This window comes from Lissotriton helveticus, chromosome 3_2, assembly GCF_964261635.1.
Source record: "Lissotriton helveticus chromosome 3_2, aLisHel1.1, whole genome shotgun sequence".
Classification (NCBI taxonomy): Eukaryota; Metazoa; Chordata; class Amphibia; order Caudata; family Salamandridae; genus Lissotriton; species Lissotriton helveticus.
Window position 1 is genome coordinate 405,560,896 of NC_136062.1, and position 24,915 is coordinate 405,585,810.

At 44.5% G+C, this 24,915-nt stretch overlaps 1 protein-coding gene across 3 annotated transcripts in view; it reads left to right on the forward strand.

Moving 5' to 3' along the window:
- LDLRAD3 (low density lipoprotein receptor class A domain containing 3) overlaps positions 1 to 24,915 on the forward strand; it is a 498,268-nt gene that overhangs the window by 82,881 nt on the left and 390,472 nt on the right. Inside the window, exons 2-3 of one of the 3 annotated variants that reach the window (XR_013609676.1) lie at positions 1,046 to 4,410; positions 5,381 to 7,798. The exons of 1 other annotated variant lie outside the window; for it this stretch is intronic. The gene's annotated coding sequence lies outside the window, so the exon portion shown is untranslated. Of the gene's footprint in view, positions 1 to 1,045; positions 4,411 to 5,380; positions 7,799 to 24,915 lie in introns of those variants that run through there. One more of the 3 variants, XM_078684330.1, reaches the window with a different exon arrangement.

Genomic DNA, 24,915 nt, shown 5'->3' on the forward strand with positions numbered 1-24,915 from the left:
GCTGGCTCACAAGAGATGCCATTAGCCAGAAGTAAATGCAGGGAAGGCCAAGGATGTGTCAGGAAGATATTGTACATGATATGGGGCCCATATTAATTGCATGTAGTGTGAATGGCAGAATTACGGAGTGAAAATCAGCAATGACTGCTCATCCGACGGAGTCCCGCATACAACCTATACTTGCTAGCTGAATAGTGAATTCTCAGTGACTATGAACTTGTACAAAGATGCTCGATCTCCTCTCATGGCTTTGAAAAAGGACATTTGGTTGGGCTTAAAGGAAAGCTTCTGTAGCCGAAAAAATAGGTCTCAGTTAAACTTTGGGTCTCAGTTTACCAATGCATTTAGCCATTGTGAAACCTCTTATCCCTTCCCCCACTAGCATTTGTCTGAATTTGTGCAAGTGTAGAGATTGTAGCAGGGGTCAGACCCTCCTTGCAGACATGGCTCTGCCTTCCTCACATGGCCATGCAGGTATAGTACACCAGCCTTGGTTATCACTTCCATGAATGGTACTGGTTAATCTATGAACACACACGTGGTTGGAATCTGGGTGAATCTGGTTGTGCTAAAAGGAACTGAGTGTAATGTGTTACTGGAGTCATCAATGGGCTGGATTACTTGGGAGTGTTGTGAGGAGTGTTGTTTTGAAGTATGATTGATCAAGCTGCATGAAGCAGAGGGAAAGGTCTTTTAGCGTTACTGAGGACACATGTTCCCCTCAGCCAGAAATTAGAGTGTGCATTGTTACATGTGAGATACGTAGGTAGTTAATTCCATAATGTCCTCTTAGTGGTCTGCATAGCTGGGAATCTGAACCGTGTGCAAAAATGCAAGCCTATTCAGATGCATTTCTAGATGAGTTGGGTGATCCTAAGAAGCTTCCTCTAACCCCGAGATGTTAAGATTTGGCTAAATCCCGGCGATGTCCCAGAGTACACTCGGGATAGAGTGTGTCTAAAGAGTAAAGTCTAGTAAACTGTATTTGATAAGTTAATCGGTGTCTTTCTCCTTGTTAACGCCAATTTTGTACTTTCTTACATAGACTAGATCAATCAGGACCACAGTGCCCGCAGCCTACCATCCTTTGTCTGTGCCGGAAACAATAAAGACCTGATCTGGGCCAGAACATAGAGGAGTGAAATACACGCTGGCGAGTAAACTACCATTACAGTGGAAAATGACTACGACATCGAATTTGCTAAGTTTTCTCATTAAAACAGAAGATGAAGATCCCTGGTCTGAAGATGAGGATACCACTGCCGAAATGGAATCCTGCAAGAGGCTTTGCCTTGAGGAATCTTCGACCGATGAAGTTAACATGGACGATATCACTGAGATAACAGTCACGTTGTCCGACTCAGAAGATCTCCTGGTAAATGGAAATGTACCAGCTGGCGACAATAACCTCCAAGGCAGTGAGACTGTCACATTTGAACAGATCTTTGAGAATCAAAGCGACCTACCTATGTGCTGGACAGAAGAGCAAGCCAACTATTTCCGAAATCAAAACCCCTGGCTACAAATCCGAAACGGGCGACTGGGCTGTGCTGTGTGTATTGAAGTTGGAGCCTTGAGTTTACAGCAGCATGTCCGTGGCTCGAGATTGGCTAGAGAGTGGCTACAGTTCTTGATTGGTAGCACCTCCTTAACCAAAAAAGGCCAACAATCTGCACTTCGGAAGAAAATCTGGGAGCACCGAGAAAGTCAAGCCCACCAGCAGGCTGAAAAGGTTCTACTCCAAGCACAGGCAGGCCTCTTTGATAATCCAGCTACACAGACTCCCAATGAGGAGCATGAAACAACATGTCGAATTTTTCGCACAGCATATATGATCAGCAAACTAAACCGCCCCTTCTCAGATATGCCCGATCTGGTAGACTTACAAGTGGCAAATGGTGCCGACATGGGCAAAGTTCTTCACTCGCGCAAAAGCTGTGCTGAAATCTCTGACTTTATTGGTGAAGAAATGAAGAAGAAGATTATTGGATACATGATTGAAAAAGATGTCAAGTTCAGTGTTCTTGTAGAGGAGTGTACCACTGTAAATAATAAGTCTGCTATGGCTGTGAGCATCAGGGCCGCGTTTGGGGAGGAATCTGAGCCTTTGACTATTTTCTTCCAGTTGCTTGAATTGCAGGAAATGACAGATGAATCGATTACAACAGAGTTGCAATGCTGCCTCCATGAACACTTTCCAATGGATTTCATCGCTAGAAGCTGGATTTCATTCACTGCCGATGGTGGTTCTGCAACCATGAACTGGGCACCCGGAGTCGCTTCCCTTCTAAACATGAGCGAATGTTATCCAACTCTTGTAATATGGCACTGCTGCAACCACAGACTCGAGCTTACTGTTGCCGAGGCACTGGAAGAGGTGACTGGAGCTCACAGCTTTAAGGTGTTTATTGACACAGTTTACTGTCTTTACCAGATCTCGCCAAAAAATCAACGAGAGTTGCACACCTGCGCCGAAGAATTTGCTATTCTTCTTAAAGCCACAAACAAAGTGCTTGATACAAGGATGGTAGCATCAAGCTATCGGACTGTGAATGCAGTTTGGAAAAAGTATCCAGCCTTATGTGCTCACTTCAAAGCCGCAGTCGCAGACCTAAAACGTTCAAATACAGAAAAAGCCAAATACAGATCCTTAGTAGAAAGGCTGACAAGTATTGAATTTGTGAAAAATTTGGGTGTAATGAGAGATGCGCTGAAGATGTTGTCTGAACTCTCTTTGAGACTGCAGGTGACCTCTATCACTCTTCCTGAGGCCCATATGCTAATTTGTCAACAGATTCAAGTATTCATGGAACTGGCTGGGGGTAAAGAGGCAGAATTTACAAAAATTGCATTTCAATCCGCAATAAATTTAAAATTTCAGGGTGTCCTCTTGAACTCTGAACAAAAAGTGGAAGTGGCAATCAACAAGGAAAGCTTTTTCCAAAGTCTGTCAAATTGCCTCCAGAGCCGGCTCATGACTTGCTCAGCTCGGGCTGCTAGCTCTTCTGAAGAGGTCTCTTTTTCTGAGTTTGATGATCTGTTTCCTGCGTGCAAGGTACTCTATCCGCAGTACTGGCCCGAAGATGCAGATTTTCAGTATGGGGAGAATGAAGTGCTCTCACTTTGCCAAAGGTTTCAGCTCCCTGCGCAAAAAATTGTTCAAGGGTTTCGGGAGTATAAGGCTAGTGGTGGTAGGCAAATACCAGAACAGCTGCGTCCGCTCCTTACGACCTTGAAGACTATTGCCATCTCCTCTTCAGAGTGTGAGCAGGTGTTCACTGATATGAACAATACAGTCACATCGGTGAGAAGCTCACTTCAGATCAGCAGAGTGAGCAATCTTCTGTTCCTTCAGCGCAATGGACCACCCTTGGCCGTATTCCACCCTGAAAGTTACGTAGCGGCATGGCTTGCTCAGGGACGACACAGTGCCTATCAGCTGTCTATCAAGGAGCCAAAAGAAGAAGTGACTGATGACAAAAAATACCTGTGGAGCCTTTTCTAAAAGTGCCATATTCTAAATGCTGTCCTCTGCGCACAGATACTATGTTTTTATGTTTATATGATTTAACAGATTTCCACCCAATGTACAGTGTATATATACAGTGAATTTAAGTGAACATCGACAATGCAGTATTTTTGCGACGGTCCTTTTGCATGGTGTGGCTTTATTCTTGTGACAACTGTCAGGGTGATGGCAAGAATCGTTCTACACTGTTTGGATGTTGCCGGTTCTTCTGTACAATAATCTACAGATGCAGTTTTTATGTAAAGTTGCACTGTGTAAGCTGTGTAAGCTTGAGCTATTGATCCCCCAGCTTTCCGTACAGACTGGAGGAGACCAGCCTTGTTGTCTAGTGAGAGTCCAGGAACCATTCTTTGTGGCAGCTATGTTCTAAGGTTTCAAGCTGTAGACCAGAAAAACATTTCAAACTGTACAATGGACTGTACGATTACCTGGCACCTCATGGAGCCGACTGGTCATGGGAGGAGTTTGTGGGAGGCTGATCTTCTAGATCCCTCCTTGGTCCCGCACATCTGGTTGGAAGAGGGTGCACAATCGCCTGGACATCTTTGGCTATCTCCATGCCCAGACTCATCATATTTTTATTGTGGCCTGGTATACTAGGGCATATGCACAAAAAGATTATTTTCCTTCTCTGGAGAGGGCGATGTACCCAAATTTCTAGAATATGTACGACTTCTAATGACTGCTCTACTCTGGTGCGATTTGGTTATCTTCTCTCAATCTCCTAAGCCCATGTCTGGCTGAAACCTCTCCAAGTGGCCACCTGAATTACTTAACTGCTTGTCGGATCATAAGGTTACCAGCGTCCCGAAAGTCTAAGCTGAAGACCGGCATCACTCCACGTTGCCGACAGCCCTACAAGTTCTGACACAAATATTTTGGTAAGTATAGCTCTTGTTTTGTGGGCCATCTACTGAGACTGCTAAACGTGTTTTTTTTCTATATTGTGTAGCAGTGTCAACTGTACTTTGTGACAGCAGCCGCTAAAGTAAACTAAAGTAACTTTGTATGGAGCCTAATTAAGACTAAGACCTTGTTTAGTTAGTCGTAGTGCGAACAGCTTAGTTCTTTTTTTATTTAAATTTTCTTTGACCAGTAGAAATAGATAAGAACCTGGATACAGAGTACTGTTCATTCAAGTTAAAGTCTCCCTTCACAGTGCTGTGCATCAATTCATAAATTGGTTGCATAAGTGAGCTAGGACAAAATGCAATTATTTGTATAAGTTTCAGTGTGAGGAGAGTACCTTGTTCCCCATAGTAAGTGTACAAAAACCTAACAGATTTGGCTATTAAACTGGGTTGGTAAATGCTATTTGCTACTTCTTGTTGCAAAAACAAATGTACTACCGTTTTGTATCCCATAGAAGAAACATCCTTTTCTAAACGAATCTGAGCCACTCAATGTAATTAAGGCCTTTTTTTTTTTAGCTTGGATTTTTGACTAGTAACTTGTGCCCCTCCTCATTGGTTCTGTATTTTTAATCAGTCTACGCTAAAACAATTAACTATATTTTTTTTATGTTGGATCAATGTTTTCCTTTAATTTCAACCTAAATTTGGTAAAGGATTCTTAACCTCCTGATATAGCATTGGTCTGTTCAGGATTTAATTGTTTTGAGGAATAATGCAGACCTGAGAGGTACATGGGGCACATTTTTTAAATGCATTTCATCAGCAACCAGAGCATTGAATAGTAAAAGTGTTTAGTTACAAGATAGCGGTTTGTTGGCCGAATGCCTCGCATTTCCCGGAGTGTTCTTTGTCTAGAGTAAGATTTTTCCATCTCAAGTGATGTATTTGATTCCTGATTCTACTTGATTTAAGGTTTTTCCCCCCTCTTCAATTACAGTGGCTTCTGGCTGATGGGGTTGGAATCCTTGTAGCAACTTTGGAAATTAACCTATTCTACACTCGCCAGCTATGTGCCAATTGGAAGATTGATGCCTACCTGCAATAAATGGATGCATTACTGTGACTTCTGCAAATATTTATCGACTGTGGAGAACTCCTGCATATCTATGTGTGACCCATCTCTGTTATTTGAACGGATGTGTGTGTGACTTCAGACACCTTTACTATATCTCAATGTTTGTTTCAGTGTGGTGGTTTCCTGGGCCGTTCTTTTTTAGTTTCACCAGGATCTTTCCTTTGTTCACATTCGGAACTTTTGTCTGCTTGATACTCTCTATGGTCCTGCACAATGAACGATAGTATAATGACAAAGCTGAGGGTGCTATTCTCCTTGTAACCCACTATCCAAGCTGGTTGGTCGGCGACAGTCATCACCCATTTGTGGATTCACTACAGTTTTGTTAATTTCTATGCTAGTCAGTGGCTTCCTTCTCAATGTTCTTAAACAACTGACGAAGTATACTCATGTTTGTACTAAACTAAGAGCCTTGTTTGCCAGGATAATGCATTTACACCCTTAGGACCTTGAAAAAAAACCTCATGTTTTCTCAGTCCTTCATACCACATCATGATTATAAATTGACATTTATGAACATGTAGCCGTAGAAAAGGTTATTGACTCTAGACATTGAACTCATGAAACCTGCTGCTCCTTCAGTAGTGTCTGCAGCGTACAATGTTATCTGCTGATCAGTCACTGCTATTTAACTAATGTCTGTAACCTGTCTTTACTCTGCCAGGTAAAGTTTTATGGTGCAAGCCTCTTATTTTTACTGGGGACTACAATTTCAGTTAATTTAAAGTGACCAGCTGTGTCTCTGTGATGGCTGCACATATGGGCAACCTCATTGGTCAAGTGCTTGAAAGTGATCAAAGAATCAGTGATGCCTTTGTGTGTGCTGTGGCCCACATTTCGACCCAGGGCGAACTATTTCGACAAACTTACTGCAATAATATTCAGATCATGGGAATCCTAGACCCTTCTAAAGAGGAAAGTCTTTCATTTTTAAGCAATCTCGCACCTTATATCATCCCTACTCCCTCTTGATAGGCGCGAGGGTGGTACTCAGCGTTCCACATACCTCGTGTCTTGGCAGGATGGTGGTCCTTCAGAGTGTCAGTGAGGAATTGCAGCAATGAGGTAGATTTGTCAAAGAAACAGAGAAATAAAGTACATGATTGTCCCCACACCAGTTCAGCAGAGGCTCATTATGTTCTACTACCAGTCTTGTTGAACGGGAATCCTGAGTGGTTAGTGGACAGACAGTATTTGAGCTAGCGACATACTTATTTTATCACTGACACTAAGGACCTTGCTTACCCTCCATTAAAGTACTCTTTTAAAATTGTTAGCTGATATTATTGTATAACTGGAAAAATAGCATTTAACAACTGGTTTGTGCTTGCAATCTCTACCTGTTACACCAGTGGGGTTCATTTAAAGAAGGTGAAGTGCACAGTGGGGAAGGCCAGTAACAATTGTGGCATTAGTAACCTGGCATGAAATGTGTATTTGGGAAGTGCATGTTCACCCAAGGGTATTTTGGTCTTGAATAACAGACGTTTATTGTTACCCAACTCGGCGGTACTCATTAGTGTGTTGTTAGTAGCAAGGAAGCAAATTTGTTATATTTTTTTTAATGATTCTGGTGATTTTATCTCTAGCACTCATGCGTTGTGTGAATGCTACGTCTGTATTGCCTCATATCCCTGTGTTTGATGGTCTCTTCTCATGCATGACACACGCAGGGCCCTACCAATAGAAGAAGTAGAGGGGAGATCACAATGCTTTGTGTCCAGAACTGAGTTGTGGTACTTTCGTCGCACTACGACAGACTGCCCACTCTTTATGTACCTGAATCCAGATATCCAAACCATGATTTTAGAGTGCTAGGTCGCCTTTGAACCATGATCATCACTTGGACAAATATTGATCCGAACAGTGCATTTTCAACTGCAAGCTAAAATACTGTTTTCCTGAGGTATAGTGAAGTGGAGAGGGCAACGACTCGTTTACAATGGTTTTACATTTCAGCAGAGTATGGTTTCTAAATTGGTCAATGGAAAGTTTATGTCCCATGATCGTAGCCCGACTTTTAGTGGGTTCTGGATACAGTCGAAGACCAGGAGTCGGATTTTTTAGGACATCTATAGACTTGAATTGTATTGTTCGCTAAGCCCAGTATTGGCACTTGTGTATAGAAACCCCAACTGATCCCTGCTTAGGAACTTAAATTGGGGGAGGGGAAAGGGTTAAAAAAAGTATCATTTTAGCAAGTCTCCCTGTGCCTTAATTTGTAAATCTCTGTACTGTAATATGTACTGTAAAAATGTATTAAACTGTAATATACTAAAATGTCATGTAGCGTTTATGTAGTGCTAGACTGCCATAGTGTGGCATCACAGCAGTCGAGCTGGCCGGAGTGATTCCTGGAGGACCTGTATGTTTATTTGGAGAGTGTGTGGCAGTAGTATCTGGTGTGGTTGGGTGATTTATTAGAAGGCCTTACAGGAGATATGGTTGTCTTGCTGGGAACTAGTAGCTGCTGGCATGTTTGTCAGTGTTAGAGATGAGAAGAGATTAAGTATGCTTTGTACTGTCCTCTTTAGGGCTCGCTGAGCCAGCGCATGCGTGCTCTGCGAGACATTTAGTGTGTGGGCTTTTAAAAGTCCTACTACACGCTTTTAGCTGGCATAAATCGTGCGGTTACACGCACAATGACGAGCAGAGGCGCCATATGGCTTTCCTCTCTCGTCATGGTGCGCGCACACCACTCGCCAGCCTGCGTGTCTTTTTAATAATTTCATCTTTGCGGACGCGCACACAACTCTTGGTCGCGGCCGCATGTCTAGAAACTGAAACTGGAGCTTTGTTTGCATTAATTGGAACAGGTTGGCACTTGGCAGGCTCTTCATTATTAATACACGCAGAAAGTGAAATATTTACCCACGGTTGATTGTGTATATTTAGAACAGCGCAAACCATTAACAGCTGAAAAGGTGCCATTTTTATCCGAACTGCTGCTGGGAGATATGAGCTGGCGCTAATGCCCTGGATTAGCCGCCGCGGTTATACGGAAAATCCTCATTAGCCACGTTGTTAAGTTTTTACTCTTCCTGCAAGTAAGCCAGCTACCAGTTGAAACTTTAAAGTTCAGAAGAAAGTACTCGCTGGTGTGTTCCAGTGTCACGCGGAAGAACTGCTGACTGGAAGGACTGAGAGTCATTTCGGCTGTCTCCCTATATCCCATTTCAGAGAGCCCCCCCCCACTCCCCAATTGGCCTTATTTGCCTTGTCATGCACAGACAACAATTACAGCATGTTGTATGCTAAGAGTTTGTTCTTTTTGTATTCAAGTGAGAAACTATACACTAATATACTTTGCAAACGCATTGATTGTCCATGTTCAATGAGGCCAAAATAACCACTTTAAAATCTTAATTGATAACCTAGATTTGTGCACTTGCGAGAACTGTACCTGGAAAATGGTATTTTGTCTGGTGTTCTGTTGCCCCTGACCAAATGAATCTTTGTAATTATTTCACTTCTGGTTTGTAATTCAGTGATCATCCACACTACTTTCAAAAATGTGCTTTGCGATTGCAACTGAAACTTTTTCCCTAAATACAAACTTTATGTGAAGTGATGTGTACTTAGCACCCTTTCTTGTAACCCATAGCTCTGTTACCCTTGTGCTATCTTGCAGGTTTAAAAATTAGCTTCCTTCCATCTTTTTTCTGAAAAGCCTAGCAAAATAAAATTGCAGAAGGTAGTTAAGACGAAAGGGGGAGGTGGGGCTGTTTGATTAAGTACAGTTAATAATATCTTTGGGTATGGTCCTTGGGTGAACTATTTACTCTAATATGGCAAGCATCTCCACTGCATTTTTTAACCTTACTTGTGTAAAATAAATGTCATCAATGCTATATTTAGTTAACAAAACAAACGAGAAAATACTTTCAATTACCCTTTATCTGTTCTAGCAAAGAGAAGCGAGCAGGCCTTTGCTACACCAAAGATGGCACCCAATCAAATAAGTGCTCCTGCTCACTGCCCTTTATAGTGGTCTTGCGTGACTCCCATAAGCTGCAGGCTCTCAAGTTTATTTTTTTCTTCGTGTGCTCCATACCCATGGAGTGAAGTTGGAGGCCTGAGTTTCTTTCCGCTGTGAGCTGGTGTATAGGCAATGTCAGGCCTGTGAGCTAGCTCTGCTGTGGAGGCCCAGGTGCTGCTTGTCGTACTCCCTCCACTCAAGATGGGGCTCCAATGAGGATGCAGCGTTGTTTCAGTAATTCCACAGCATGTCAGCAGACAGCCAAAAAAATGGACAACAACCATTGGCATAGCCAATAGGTCTCGCTTTTGGGACCTTATAAGTATTTAGTTAAGTAGTCCAATATCCTTGGTGCAACAACATCCACTCTTGCATGGCTAAACACTTATAAGGTTCCCAAGGCGAGACCAATTGGCTATGCCAATGCTTGTTTCTACAGTCTTTGGAAAATACACTGCAAACCTCACAAAATCTACTCGCTATGGTGAGTAAGATTTACTCAGGTCGAGCTAGTAAATTTAAGCAGGCACATTCAAAACGTGAATGAGCAATAAAGATGCCTTTATATCTTGACACATTTGCTGTCTGCTCAAGGATGGAAGTCTAATGTCAGTTCTTTCCCCCTAATTGCTTAACTTATCTTATCCTGGAGGTTTTTGTCAACTGAGTTGGCTGATAATCATCGTTCAACAAAAGGCTGTAAGATATCAGTTTTTATTTTAAACAACTTCTAAATAAATAATAGAAGTATTTCAAAATAGATTGCTAATTACAGAAGAATTTTATTTTTGTAATTGTTTTTCAAATCATGTTTAAAAACTATCTTTTTAGGTCGAGCAATTTATTGCTTGAAACCTATTACATGTGACCAAACTCTCTTGAACAAGCCGGATTTCCTACAATGCATGTTGTGTACTGGAGCGTAAAAGCTTCCCCAGGCGTGCGCTTGGCTTCACTCACACCCCATATGCCTGCTCCGCCCCCCACCAGACTCTCCCGCCGCTCGCCATATGCTCGATCCCTCCCAACGGCAGCCTGCTCACCATAAAGGCTTTGATCTATCTCACACCCCTCTCCCACTCCCTCCTCCCACCTGCTACTACTGACCATGTAAAGGGGACGACACTGGAACAATGGCTGCCTCGCCAGGAATGGCCTTCTGTCGACCCCTTCTTACATCCTCCAGACATGGCTGAGGCAGCTTCTTCCTGCAGTTTGTACTTTGGGCGAGGGTATTCCTGGGTGTGGCAGAGCTGCATGCAGTGTAGATCCATGCACTCCACAACTTCGTCCTTGCTTTGTTGTATTTTTGCATTGTTAATGTTCACATTTGTTCGCAATTCGCCATGTGCCTTTCGTTTCTGTCTCACTCTCTCCTACCCCTTCACTGTCTTGGCCTCTCCACTCTTCCTCAATTTCCGCCTCACTCTCTCTTGCCCTCTCACTGTCTTGGCCTCTCCACTCTTCCTCTATTTCTATCTCACTCTCTCCTGCCCCTTCACTGTCTTGGCCTCTCCACTCTTCCTCTATTTCTGTCTCACTCTCTGCTGCCCATTCACTGTCTTTGCCTCTCCACTCTTCCTCTATTTCTGTCTCACTCTCTCCTGCCCCTACACTGTCTTGGCCTCTCCACTCTTCCTCTATTTCTCTCTCACTCTCTCCTACCCCTTCCCTGTCTTGGCCTCTCCACTCTTCCTCTGTTTCCGTCTCACTCTCTCCTGCCCCTTCACTGTCTTGGCCTCTCCACTCTTCCTCTATTTCTGTTTCACTCTCTCCTGCCCCTTCACTGTCTTGGCCTCTCCACTCTTCCTCAGTTTCCGCCTCACTCTCTCCTGCCCCTTCACTGTCATGGCCTCTCCACTCTTCCTCAGTTTCCGCCTCACTCTCTCCTGCCCCTTCACTGTCTTGGCCTCTCCACTCTTCCTCTATTTCTGTCTCACTGTCTCCTGCCCCTTCACTGTCTTGGCCTCTCCACTCTTCCTCTATTTCTGTCTCACTGTCTCCTGCCCCTTCACTGTCTTGGCCTCTCCACTCTTCCTCTATTTCTGTCTCACTCTCTCCTGCCCCTTCACTGTCTTGGCCTCTCCACTCTTCCTCTATTTCAGTCTCACTCTCTCCTGCCCCTTCACTGTCTTGCTACTGTTTATTGTATTTGCACAAATATAATATCTTGGTCTATTCCTTTTCAACAATCTTGCATTTTTGTTTATTAGGTGTTTATGTTTTTGATGGGTTTATTTATAGGCACTTTCTATCTATCGCCCTCACTCTATCTATCGCCCTCACTCTATCTATCGCCCTCACTCTATCTATCGCCCTCACTATCTATCTCGCGCCCTCACTCTATCTATCTATCGCACTCACTCAGGGGCACCACAGCATCAATCTGTGCAACCATTCAACAACAACTGGTTCAAATATGTTCTCTCAATGTCTCAAACTTTATTACAAATGTCACAAAAAGATGTTAATATTTCACTTCTGTTCTTGGATTTTCGTCACAAAAAAATACACTTAACACAATCTTCACAAAAGTTATTTACAAAAGTCTAAGCTGTTTCTATTATAAATTACAATAACTTTTATTTAAGTATTAATTATAAAAAAAAATAAAAGCCATTGTTATTTGTAATAGCAATACATCTAAGTCACATAAATACAACACATATTGCATTACAAATGCAATAGGTGTCACATTTGGGAAAGTTATAACTATTGGCATTGTAAATGACAAAGCTATTAATTTAGCTATTTTCAAAACCAACACAGAAATAAAAAAAATTGTCATTTACAATATCAATAGCTCAAAATTTCCTAAAACGAGACCTATTGCATTGTAAATGCTTTTTTAAATAAATAGATACCTGAAGCATGAAGTGGTAGCACACTCATTTGCAGTCAGCAGATATGCCATTGAAATGACTACAATTCCCACTGACCTAGTTTTACTGATAAAAAAAATATAGTGCACCATGTTTGGAAATTGAGTTTCTGCAAATATTTATCATTTGAACATCAGCACGTAAAGGGGATTAAATTTGTTATGCTTTTATTAAAATCTTGGTGTCATGCACGCACCTTCTTTGTCTAGGGAGTGTCCTGGAGTAACGACGCTTAACACCCTGTCTTCCCCCTGTCACCCTCCGGGAATCAGGAATGAACTCTAACACCCGATGAGTAACTAAGGAGAACACAGGGGAACAAAACAAGGGTAGGAAGGGGAGAAAAAGATGGCACTCCACAGTCTTCTTCCACTCAGAGGATGTTCTATCTTCTGTAAGGACACTGCAGTAAAACACAAGAACAGTAAGTGAAAACTATCCCCTCCCTTGATAGTCCCAATGTAGTGAGTGTTAGATCCTGTATCTTTACCTTGTGGAATGCAAAGGAAAATGCTAAGGAAAGAAATGAAGAGGTCTGGAACACTGTAGTTTGACTGGATATGTTTTCTCCAATGTTTATGCAATCTAAACACAAGATAACACGATATAACAAACGTGCGTTATACTTTACAAAAGAATCTATCTATTAGATGAACCACTCGCCAAGGTAACCCTGTAAGAACTCCTTATAATATCCCCAAGAACGTTCACATGGAACTCTGTGAACTATCTACATAAAACAGACCTTTATACCGACTATAGTAGTGCACACCCAGATAACTACTTCAACGGTCGGAAAGCAAATACTACAAACAACCGCTATTATACTCAACGGTGTTTGCACAAAATGAAAAAGAAACAAGAATAGCACCAAATCCTGGAAGCGAGACGCTTCAAAGGACTTACTATAACACGAACGGGACCTGCCGAACGCCGACAAACACGAACTTCGATCACCACGAACCACTAGCTCCTCGGACGCCAATAACCTAACCCGGAACGAGAAGGGTAACCATCTGGCTAAACGCGAAGCACTTCCTGAATGTCCGGGGCGGGTTTAAGTCCTGAAACGCTATACCTCAGCGCATGCGCAGTAACTACGCATGCTCCGAAGCCCGTGTCACTGGATTTGTCAACCATTGCCAATCACTCCTATATGCAAGCCGAAAACAGATCGTGAACAGGATACCGTGTCTAGACTTATGTTTTGGTACGTATGATGCTCCCATGTACCCGACAGGCATGACAGAACACCCCTCCCACAACGCCCCCACTGGTTTGGGCTTGTAGGGGAACCGTCTGTGAAAGGCTCGCAACAAACGAGGCGCGTGAACCTGGCTGGCGGGTTCCATTGATCTCTCCTCCACTCCAAATCCCTTCCAGTGGATCAAATATTGGAGCCGACGACGCACTCTCCTGGAGTAAATGATAGCTCCCACCTCGTATTCATCATTCGCATCTACCAAAGATGGAAGAGGTGTCGATGGCAGACGAGTATCCGGCTGCACCGGTTTCAACAGGGAAATGTGAAAAACAGGGTGTATCTTCATTGAGGGAGGTAATCGCAATTTCAGGGCTACAGAATTGACGACTTGGACAACAGAAAAGGGACCAATATACTTGGGCTTAAACTTACATTTATAGCCAAATGCTAGGTGGACAGCCAGACCTTGTCATTCTGCTGGTACGCCGGTCCCGTGTGTCTGTGTGTCAGCTGCTTTCTTGTAATCAATCTTGGCCTTATCGAGGTTGTCATGGATGGTGGAATGTATAGTTTGCAAGTGCGAGACTAAATCTTGTACAGCAGGAATGGCACAAGGCCTCAAAGGAGAAAAGTGTAGGACTTTAGGATGGAACCCATATGAGGCATAAAAAGGGGAGAACAGAGTAGAAAAGTGATGGCTATTATTGTATGATAGTTCTGCCAACCAAATCAGCTCATCCCATTCTTTCTGTTCTTGCAGTAGTTGACAACGCAAAAACTGCTCGAGGCTTTGATTCACCCGCTCCGTTTGTCCGTCCGTCTGGGGGTGATGACTAGAAGACAGGCGGACTTCAATTTGCATAGATTTACATAATTGTTTCCAAAATTTGGATATAAATTGAGAGCCTCTATCAGTAACCAGGATAGAAGGAAGTCCATGGAGTTTGACTATATTTTGTAGAAAGACTCCCGCTAATACAAAAGATGTGGGCAGACATTTTAATGGGCTGAAATGAGCCGATTTGGTGAACATGTCCACTACCACTAAAAGAGTGGTGTTGCCACTCTGTGTCCGTGGTAACTCTACAATGAAGTCCATGGACACGGACTGCCAGGGAGCCACAGGTGTAGGAAGGGGAAGTAACAGGCCCACTAATCCTTCGTGTGATGACTTTCCTTGCGCACAGATGTGGCATGTCTGTACATAATGTTGTATGTCCTTAACCATATGAGGCCACCAACAATATCTCTTAATCAACTCCACGGTTCTTTTGTATCCTGGATGCCCTGCTACACCATTTATTATTTTTTTTTTTTAGGTTTTTGTAGAGCGCGTAGTTACCCGTAAGCATCCCAGCGCTAGACCTAGTAAATCAAGAGGAAACGGAAGTCAAGGTTGTTCAAGAGATCAGGGGAAAAGAAGGGATTTCAGAGATTTCCTGAAGTGGAGGAGGTTGGATTCTGTTCTCAATTTCCGAGGTAGTGAATTCCAATGCTTCGCCGTATTCACAGAAAAGCGTCGTCCCCCAGCACGGGCTTTTTTCACTCTGTGTACTACGATGAGATTCTCGTGGTCTGACCGGAGTGCTCTGGTAGGTTTATAGGGAGTGATACAGCTTTTAAGGATGGGAGGGCCTTTATTATGGAGGAGGTATGTGCCAGGCAGAGAGCCTTAAATACCACTCTTTCTCTGACTGGCAGCCAGTGAAGTTTCTTCAAGGCCGGCTTTGCTGATGTTCTGGCCGGGGTGTCAGTGAGCAGCCGGGCAGCGGCATTCTGGATTTTCTGTAGGGTGTTAAAAGTGGCTTCGGGGGCTCCTAGGTAAATAGCATTGCTGTAGTCCAACCTGGACATGATGAGGCCTTGGATCAACAGCTTCCGGGAGTTGAGAGGTAGCAAGGGGAGCACTTTCCTACATGACCTAAGGAGTCCAAAGCAGATACCCGCCGTTTTTTTTGCCTGGGTTCTGAAGGTTAGGTCTGTCTCCAGCCATATACCCAGGCTCTTGACCTCCGTCTTGGGGACCGGGGGTTCACCCAGACAGGCGGGCCAGATGTTGGGAGGCAGGGAGGACCCTTTTTGTCCAAGAAGCAGAATTTCAGTCTTAGACCCATTAAGTTTGAGTGCTGAGTTGTTCATCCATCCATGTATTTTGGAGAGACAGCTGTGGAGGTTGGAGGGTTCTTGATTGGGGTGTGAGAGAGTTACCACCAGCTGGGTATCATCGGCGTAGCTGATGATCGTCACTCCAAACGGGGTGACCACCTCCTCCAGTGGGGACATGTACACGTTAAATAACGTGGGGCTTAGTGACGAGCCCTGGGGCACGCCACACCGGAGGGGGATAGCAGAGGAGCGGCTGTCATTCTCCCAGACTTGGAAGGAACGGTGGCTGAGAAATGATGAAAGCCATTTCAGAGCCTTGCCCTTCACTCCGATATTTCCCAGGCGCTGAATTAAAACCTGGTGATTGACAGTGTCGAAGGCCGCACTGAGATCTAGGAGGATCACTGCCACTGATCCTCCTGTGTCTAGTATGTCTCTGGCCTTCTCCACTGCCGCCAGGAGGGCGGTGTCCGTACCCTGACCTGGGTGGAAACCCGTCTGGGAGCTCCTGAGCAGGTTTCTCCGTAACTTTACTGTTCCCTGGGAGGAGGGAGATTGGCCTATAGTTAACTAGGTCCTTAGGGTCCAAGGAGGGTTTTTTAAGTAGCCCTTCAACGACAGCTGCTTTCCAGCTGGGGGGGACTTCTCCTTGGAGTAGAGAGGCGTTGATAAGCGCAGTAAGCGGAGGAACAATGGTGTGGGTGACTTTCTTGAGAAAGCGCATGGGGACCGGATCACTGGGGGAGCCACTCTTGATTGAGGCAAGTATCGCAGCTACCTCTTCTATGGTTACTGGGCCGAAGGAATCAAGGTGCGGAGCAGGTGGTTCCGAGGACGGATTCATCCGAGGGGGAGAATTGCCCCTATCATCTTCAATGGAAGCAACTTCAGTTGGAGGTAGAGAGGCAAGGATTTTTTTGATTTTCTCATCAAAAAAGGTTGCTAATTTATTACATTTGTCCTCCGCAGCGTTGGAGTCCAGATATTTCACTGGGGGGTTGGGGACATGAAGGAGTTCTTTCAAAATAAGGAAGGTTTCCCTAGCGGAGCAGGAGGAATTTTTTATTTTTTCCTCATAGAATGAGCTTTTGGTGTTACGGAGTGCTAGTTTGTATGTTCTTATGGATGTCTGGAATACGTCTTTTTTGTCTGCAGACTTGTCCTTCCTCCATATACGTTCCAACCTCTTACATTCCTTCCGTAGAGCATTCAGTTCAGGAGTGTACCATGGGGCAGGATTGATCCTCTTGGCATGTTTAAGGGTGCTGGTTCGGGGTAAGAGGCTGTCTAGTGACTGGGTGAGCCAGTCATTAAATTCAATATCGGCAGTTTTTGGATCCAGGGAAGGGAGGGGGGTGGCATCCCTTAGCTTAGATGCCCAATCTTCCGGTACAAGTTTGTGCCAGCGTCTAATGAGGGTCCTAGCTTTGGGCGGCTGGAACGAGATAGTCTCGAAATGCCAATCCATGGGGATCAAAAAGTGATCTGTCCATGGAAGCGGGAGAGGCAACCCAGTTTTAAAATCTTGAATATTCGTAAAGATAGGATCCAGAAGCTGGCCTTTGTCGTGGGTGGCTTGTGAATTCATAAGATGCAGGCCAACCGAAGAGAGGTCCGTCAGCAAATCGGCTGCGGAGTTGTCGGCAGGATCCAAAAAAATGGAGATTGAGATCCCCTAGGAGAAGGAAGTTCGAGGCTGTGGATGCTCTCGGGGTAACGTAGTCAGTAAGCTTGCTGGGGAATTCTCCGAGTGGGCCTGGTGGTCGATAGACTAACAGGCCGGAGAGAGAGGTTGCAGGCGAGATCTGCAAAGTGAAATAGCAGCTTTCACAGTCTTTGATGTTACCATTATCAATTCTGCACGTGAGGTGATCCTTGTGTAAGATGGCTAGGCCGCCTCCTCTGCCGAGAGGTCTGTTCAGGAAGCATATTTGGTAGCCAGGGGGTACGGCATTAACGATGTCAAAGTCGTTGTTGGGCGTCAGCCATGTTTCAGTAAGAAACAGAATATCCATGGCGGAGTTTTGGATAAGGATGTTTATCTCGTGAGCGTGTTTGACGAGAGACCTGCAATTAAGAAGGCCAAGTTGGAGGGCATGTGGATGTGCCTCAGCATAAGGCGGGTTGCAGAGGATGCAGTCAATAAAAGGGTTGTCTCCTGTAAAGATGTATTTGCAATTGGGGTGTTTAGTCGAGTTCAGTGCTCGGAGCCTGTCTTGGGTATATGTTACACGACGCCTTGGAGAATCGGGCATGGTGCTTGGGCCTAGGGCCGCTTAGGCGCGCCTTCGGTGCGCAGACGGCGCGCCCGCTGCGCCCCCGGTGAAAACACATAGTTTTATGGGAAGAGAAGGGGGAGTGACCTCAAAAGCGAGGCCGTGTCCAGCACCGGGATTCCCTCTCCCGCGTCAGCGCTGACCTCGGCTGCGCGGGGGGGTCAAGTCAGAGTGAGTGCCTGAGCTAGCGGCGTTTTAGGTGCCAAGCGGAGAATAAAAACACAGTATTACAACAGATTTAAAATAGCCCAACAGTTAAAATCTCCCGGCTGTGCCTCAGGAGTTTACCAGGTATCTGAACGCGGCTCGTATTCAGCGCGTTTAAGTACTGGGAGGGGGCGTGGCTTAGGTCGATAGGGACGTGGTTCCTCGGTGGGCGGGAAACTGTGACTGCACCGGGATTCCCTCTCCCGCGTCAGCGATGACCTCGGCTGCGCGGGGGGGGGGGTCAAGTCAGAGTGAGTGCCTGAGCTAGCGGCGTTTTAGGTGCCAAGCGGAGAATAAAAACACAGTATTACAACAGATTTAAAATAGCCCAACAGTTAAAATCTCCCGGCTGTGCCTCAGGAGTTTACCAGGTATCTGAACGCAGCTCGTATTCAGCGCGTTTAAGTACTGGGAGGGGGCGTGGCTTAGGTCGATAGGGACGTGGTTCCTCGGTGGGCGGGAAACTGTGCCTGCACCGGGATTCCCTCTCCCGCGTCAGCGCTGACCTCGGCTGCGCGGGGGGGTCAAGTCAGAGTGAGTGCCTGAGCTAGTGGCGTTTTAGGTGCCAAGCGGAGAATAAAAACACAGTATTACAACAGATTTAAAATAGCCCAACAGTTAAAATCTCTCGGCTGTGCCTCAGGAGTTTACCAGGTATTACCATGTGAATGATACCATTCCATCACCTGTTCTTGAAGAGATACTGTGGGGATAAACAATCCTCCCTGCACGTAATGAAGGTCTGTCTTAACCAAGGACTGCTGTTGTTGCAATACTACTTGAGAAGCGGGTCTTTGTTGGGCATTTTTAACTTGTAGAAGGAAGTCTTCTTCCGCGGTAAGTACTCCAACTAGTCTTTGAGGAGCAATAATACAAGGGGGAGTCTCTTCAATGGGGAATGGCTCGAACCCCAGACGAGATAAAGCGTCAGCTTTACCGTTTTGTCTGCCGGCTCTGAAATGTATACTAAAATCGTACTCGTTAAAAAACTGTGTCCATCTCAATTGTCGCATGGACAAGGCTCTTGCCGATTTTAGATACTGCAGGTTACGATGGTCTGTTAGGATAGTCACTGTGTGATTAGTACCTAAGAGATATTGTCTCCATTCCTCCAATACTTTCTTGATAGCTAGGAGTTCCCTTTCCCCAACATCATAGTTCACCTCAGCAGGAGTCAATTTGTGTGAGTAGTATGCAACTGGATGTAATTCGCCCGTGGTATTGTCAGCCTGAGATAAAATCCCTCCTACTACTACTTGCGAGGCGTCTACCTCTACCACATAGGGACTGGAGGGATCAGGGTGTTTGAGAATGGGGGCTTGCGTGAATGCATTCTTTAGAATGTGGAAAGCCCGGTCGGCTTCTTCTGACCACTGAAATGGGACCCCTTTTTTCAACAAGTGGGTAATAGGAGCCACCAGATCCGAGAACTGGTGTATAAAGCGCCTATAGAAATTCGAGAATCCTATGAATTGTTGGATTTCTTTTACATTTTTGGGAGGTGGCAACTCCAAAACAGCGCTGACTTTTCGTGGATCCATGCCAAAACCCGTTACAGATACAATAAATCCCAAGAAAGCGACCTGGTGGCGATGAAAGAAACATTTATCCAATTTACAGAAGAGATCATTGTCTTGCAACTGATGTAAAATAGCTCGTACATGACTTATATGTTCCTCAAGGGTCTTGGAATATATTAGGAGATCGTCAATGTAAGCTATTATAATCTTGTCAAGATACTCCTTCAGCACCTCGTTGATGAAATATTGAAATGCTGAAGGAGCATTACAAAGCCCGAAGGGCATTACCAAGTACTCATACAACCCAAATTTGGTGCAGAATGCCGTCTTCCACTCATCTCCTTCTCTAACACGAACCAAGTGATAGGCCCCACGTAGATCTAATTTCGTGAACCATTTGGCATCTTTTATTTGATCGAGTAGAGAGGAGATGAGTGGTAAGGGGTACTTGTTCTTAATAGTAATATTGTTTAATGATCTATAGTCGCTGCAGCATCGTAATCCCCCTTCCCTTTTAGGGATGAAAAACAATGCCGAGGAAGCAGGGGACCTAGAGGGTCTAATGTACCCAAGCTCTAGCATGGTGTCAAGGTATTCCCTCAAATACAGATTTCCTTTTTACATAAGGGAGTATACTCTACTGGTCGGTATACGAGCGCAAGGTTGTAAATCTATTCAGCAGTCATATACTCTCTGGGGGGGTAGGCTAGTAGCTTGTTCTTGATCAAAAACGGCTTGGTAGTCTTGATACACAAGAGGTAAGGTCTTATCAGGCTGTTCTACCGAACTTGGTTCTTCTGGAACATCTGAGACCAAAGTAAGCGTCTTTTGTGTGGGCAAGTTGCTAATCTTAGTTGAGATATCAGGAAGGTAGGAATCATTAGAGGATGTATGTTGTTCAGCTTCTTTGTGGAAAGTAATACTGGTGTTTTGCCAATTTATGTGGGGATTATGGAGGCGTAGCCAAGGAAGACCCAAAACCACTGGAAATTGAGGAGATTGAATTAAATCAAAAGCTATAGCCTCCCAATGTGAGGGTTCAATATACATGTCCAAAGAAATGCTGGAATGTGTGATGGGCCTGGATTTCAACGGACTCCCATCAATAGTATATACTTCTTCAGGGACTTTCTTTTGCATCTTAGGGATATCGTTAGTGATGGCCCATTGATAGTCCATGAAATTACCCGAGGCTCCCGAGTCTATCATAATGGATTGTGTGATAGAATGCGAAAGCCAGGACAATCTGGAAGTAATAAAAAAATGTCCTTCATTATTCATTAATGAGGAGACCATGTGAACCAAAGGACCCGGCGGTACGGTCTCTGTTACCTACGGGTCTGTTAGTTTTCCGACTTGCGGAATGATTTGGGTTTTACTGGGCAGTCTCCCAGGAAATGACCAGCTTTGCCGCAATAGAGACACAAACTATTCTCTCTACGTCTTTGTTTCTCTGCCTCAATCAAAGGCCCTTTGATACTGCCTATTTGCATCATAATGGATCCTCAGACTTGGCTTAAGACTCTGGTTTCTTTTCTCTAGTATTAAATCTGGGGTACTCGTACCTTACTCTATCTTTGCGTCTTTCTCCTAGTCTATGATCTAATTTCACCACCAAGTCGATTAATTCAGGACAGGTAGCAGGAGGATCCACAACATGAGCCAACGCGTCTTTGAGTTCATCCCGTAGGCCTTTGTAAAAAAGAGCACTACGTTTATTAGCGGGCCAATCTGCCTCCACTACCAATCTATTAAATGTAGAGATGTAGGTGATAAGATCTTTCGAACCCTGTTTAAGATTCAACAGCTCTGTATCAGCTGTGTGAGTGAAGGAATGTTTGTCAAACATTTTACGTAATTCACGACGAAAGGCGTCGTAATCCAATAGCATGGGATCGTCTTTCTCTATCAAAGGAATAGTCCAGTTAGCAGCTGAACCCCCTAGATAAGATAGAACAAAGGCCACTTTTGCTTGATAGTTAGGAAAACAGGCAGCTTTGCACAGGAAATGTAGCTGACACTGTGTCAAAAATGCTGCACATTTTGAGGGATCTCCATAAAACCTTTCAGGGGGTGCTAGAGGAATGATATGGGGTGTAACCACCTGAACCACAGGGGTTTGATTACTGGCGCCTGAACTCTCTCCTCTTTGCATGCTTAATGCCTCTAATCTATCTGCAATGGGTTGGGTTTCTCTTTGGAGATTCCCCACCATGTTTGCGACATCTTATAATGTGAGATCCATGACACCTGGGAGACAATTCGATAAAGGCTTCGCGTTTTGTCATGCACGCACCTTCTTTGTCTCGGAAGTGTCCTGGAGTCACGACGCTTAACACCCTGTCTTCCCCCTGTCACCCTCCGAGAGTCAGGAATGAACTCTAACACCCGATGAGTAACTAAGGAGAACACAGGGGAACAAAACAAGGGTAGGAAGGGGAGAAAAAGATGGCACTCCACAGTCTACTTCCATTCAGACTATGTTCTGTCTTCTGTAAGGACACTGCAGTAAAACACAAGAACAGTAAGTGAAAACTATCCCCTCCCTTGATAGTCCCAATGTAGTGAGTGTTAGATCCTGTATCTTTTCCTTGTGGAATGCAAAGGAAAATGCTAAGGAAAGAAATGAAGAGGTCTGGAATACTGTAGTTTGACTGGATATGTTTTCTCCAATGTTTTTGCAATCTAAACACAAGATAACACGATATAACAAACGTGCGTTATACTTTACAAAAGAATCTATCTATTAGATGAACCACTCGCCAAGGTAACCCTGTAAGAACTCCTTATAATATCCCCAAGAACGTTCACATGGAACTCTGTGAACTACATAAAACAGATCTTTATACCGACTATAGTAGTGCACACCCAGATAACTACTTCAACGGTCGGAAAGCAAATACTACAAACAACCGCTATTATACTTAACGGTGTTTGCACGAAATGAAAAAGAAACAAGAATAGCACCAAATCCTGGAAGCGAGACGCTTCAAAGGACTTACTATAACACGAACGGGACCTGCCGAACGCCGACAAACACGAACTTCGATCACCACGAACCACTAGCTCCTTGGAACCCAATAACCTAACCCGGAACGAGAAGGGTAACCATCTGGCTAAACGCGAAGCACTTCCTGAATGTCCGGGGCGGGTTTAAGTCCTGAAACGCTATACCTCAGCGCATGCGCGGTAACTACGCATGCTCCGAAGCCCGTGTCACTGGATTTGCCAACCATTGCCAATCACTCCTATATGCAAGCCGAAAACAGATCGTGAACAGGATACCGTGTCTAGACTTATGTTTTGGTACGTATGTTGCTCCCATGTACCCGACAGGCATGACACTTGGTAGTAGTAGTGTGATGCAAACTTGGTTTGGTCTACTACAGAATACACTCCCATTAACAACCCAACCCTACATTATTTTTGTTTTGCATAGAATATTATATGCTCCTACTTTATGTTCAAACCCTGTACGAGATGAACGGACTATTTAAAAAACCTAACCTATGATCGTTTTAGGCAAACAGAATTTTCTCCTGCACACCCTAACAGATGTGGGAATGAATAGTTAATCAGGCTGGACAACTACTTTTTGTGTGCTGCACACCTTTTTACTGCCTCACTGGCAAGTTCTTTTATTAATAAAAAAAAGAAAAGTACAACAGTACAAGCTTTCTGCAGAGGGAGACCTTAAACTATACTTCACTATCGAAGGTGTCAAAGCACATGTTGAAATGCACCAGGGAACGTGCTTTACTAAAAGATTCACATCATTGCGCTGCACTTCTTGTACTGCTTTGGGCAACATCTTCTAGGCAGAAGCTTGACTCAGTAGTGGCTTTATATTTATTTTCATTGCTTTTCATTAACTTTTTCTCAGTTTCTGTATTCAGAATCGAAATTGATTGATTTTTTTTTTTTTGCGAGTATACATTTGATATTCTTTTCTACTCACACACTTCTGGTTTGGGTATCTGAAAAAGACACGTACACATTAGTGATAGATTCCTTATCTTAAAATATCCCCAGGCGTCAGACTGGATCCGGAAAGTTTTGCTTAGCAGTACCCCTGCGCATCAGTAGGTGGCGTCGTGCGGCTCCGTGTCCGTCACTGGCGTCGTAAGCGCCGAGATGACATCAAGGAGACTACTTGGGTGCCACCCATGCGTGCTGACGTCAATTCTTTCTTTTTCCGCGCTGAAAACGCAGATCCGGATTGAGCATGTACCTCAGTCATTTTTTGACTACTCTTTTGAGACTTTAGTCTACCCTTCTGTCTCCTGGTGCACGCAGGGATGTGAAGGACTGGACTATTTAAGGCCCAGCGGTGCCAGGGAACAACACCTTAAACCTTCGTGGGATACCTGTTCTGGCGCACTAAAGACAGAGACACGGGAGACTTCCTTCGGCGTCAAAGATCAGCGTTTATTACTGCAGGGATGCAAAAGTCATGGGAAGTACAACAGAGTGTAGGTTCCAAGAGTCTGCTTCAAATTGCATTTGTGTGTCGCTCTCTTTTATACAAGATCTTGTCATTGCACAATATGTAAGCAAAAGGTTACAGCTCAGTTCCCACAGTAAAATTCAAAAGGATCGCTTTCATGTATTCAGAACCCCGGAACATAATTACATTAACATCACCAGTTCCAACTGTAAAAGCACATCTTCCCACCATTAGGTACATTCCACTTGAGTTGTAAATAAGCAAGAGAAAAGAGACAAGAACAGCTGCTAGGAAGTCAGGCACACCCAAAGAAAGAGTGTGGGGGTAATATTGGAAACATGATCATAGGATCAAAGAGCTTGATCTCAGCACGTGCATGGCTGAAACAATAGGCCGGTACGACAAGATTACCCTCAAGCTGAGCCATTTGCCTCTGCAGTGTCATTCCTCCGGTCATAAAGACGCATGAAAGGAATATGCGTCTTCCGTATGGCTTGGGAACTAACAGGTCACGATGCGGACACTTGCCTGTTCACTGACTACGTGAGGGCAAGAAACAAAATGAATGCCGTATCCAAAATGGAACCCAAGGGTTCAGATGTAGAAACACGTAAATGAGGCGAACCATGCCAGGTAGTGTAGTGAAAACGCGTACACTTACCGAACTCGCCATTTACGGTTCATAGATACCAAACTCGTCCATATTCGGCAAGGCCCAAAACACCGTAACGATTTTCACGGAACCTCAGACGCTCCTTTTGCCCTCATGTAGGCAA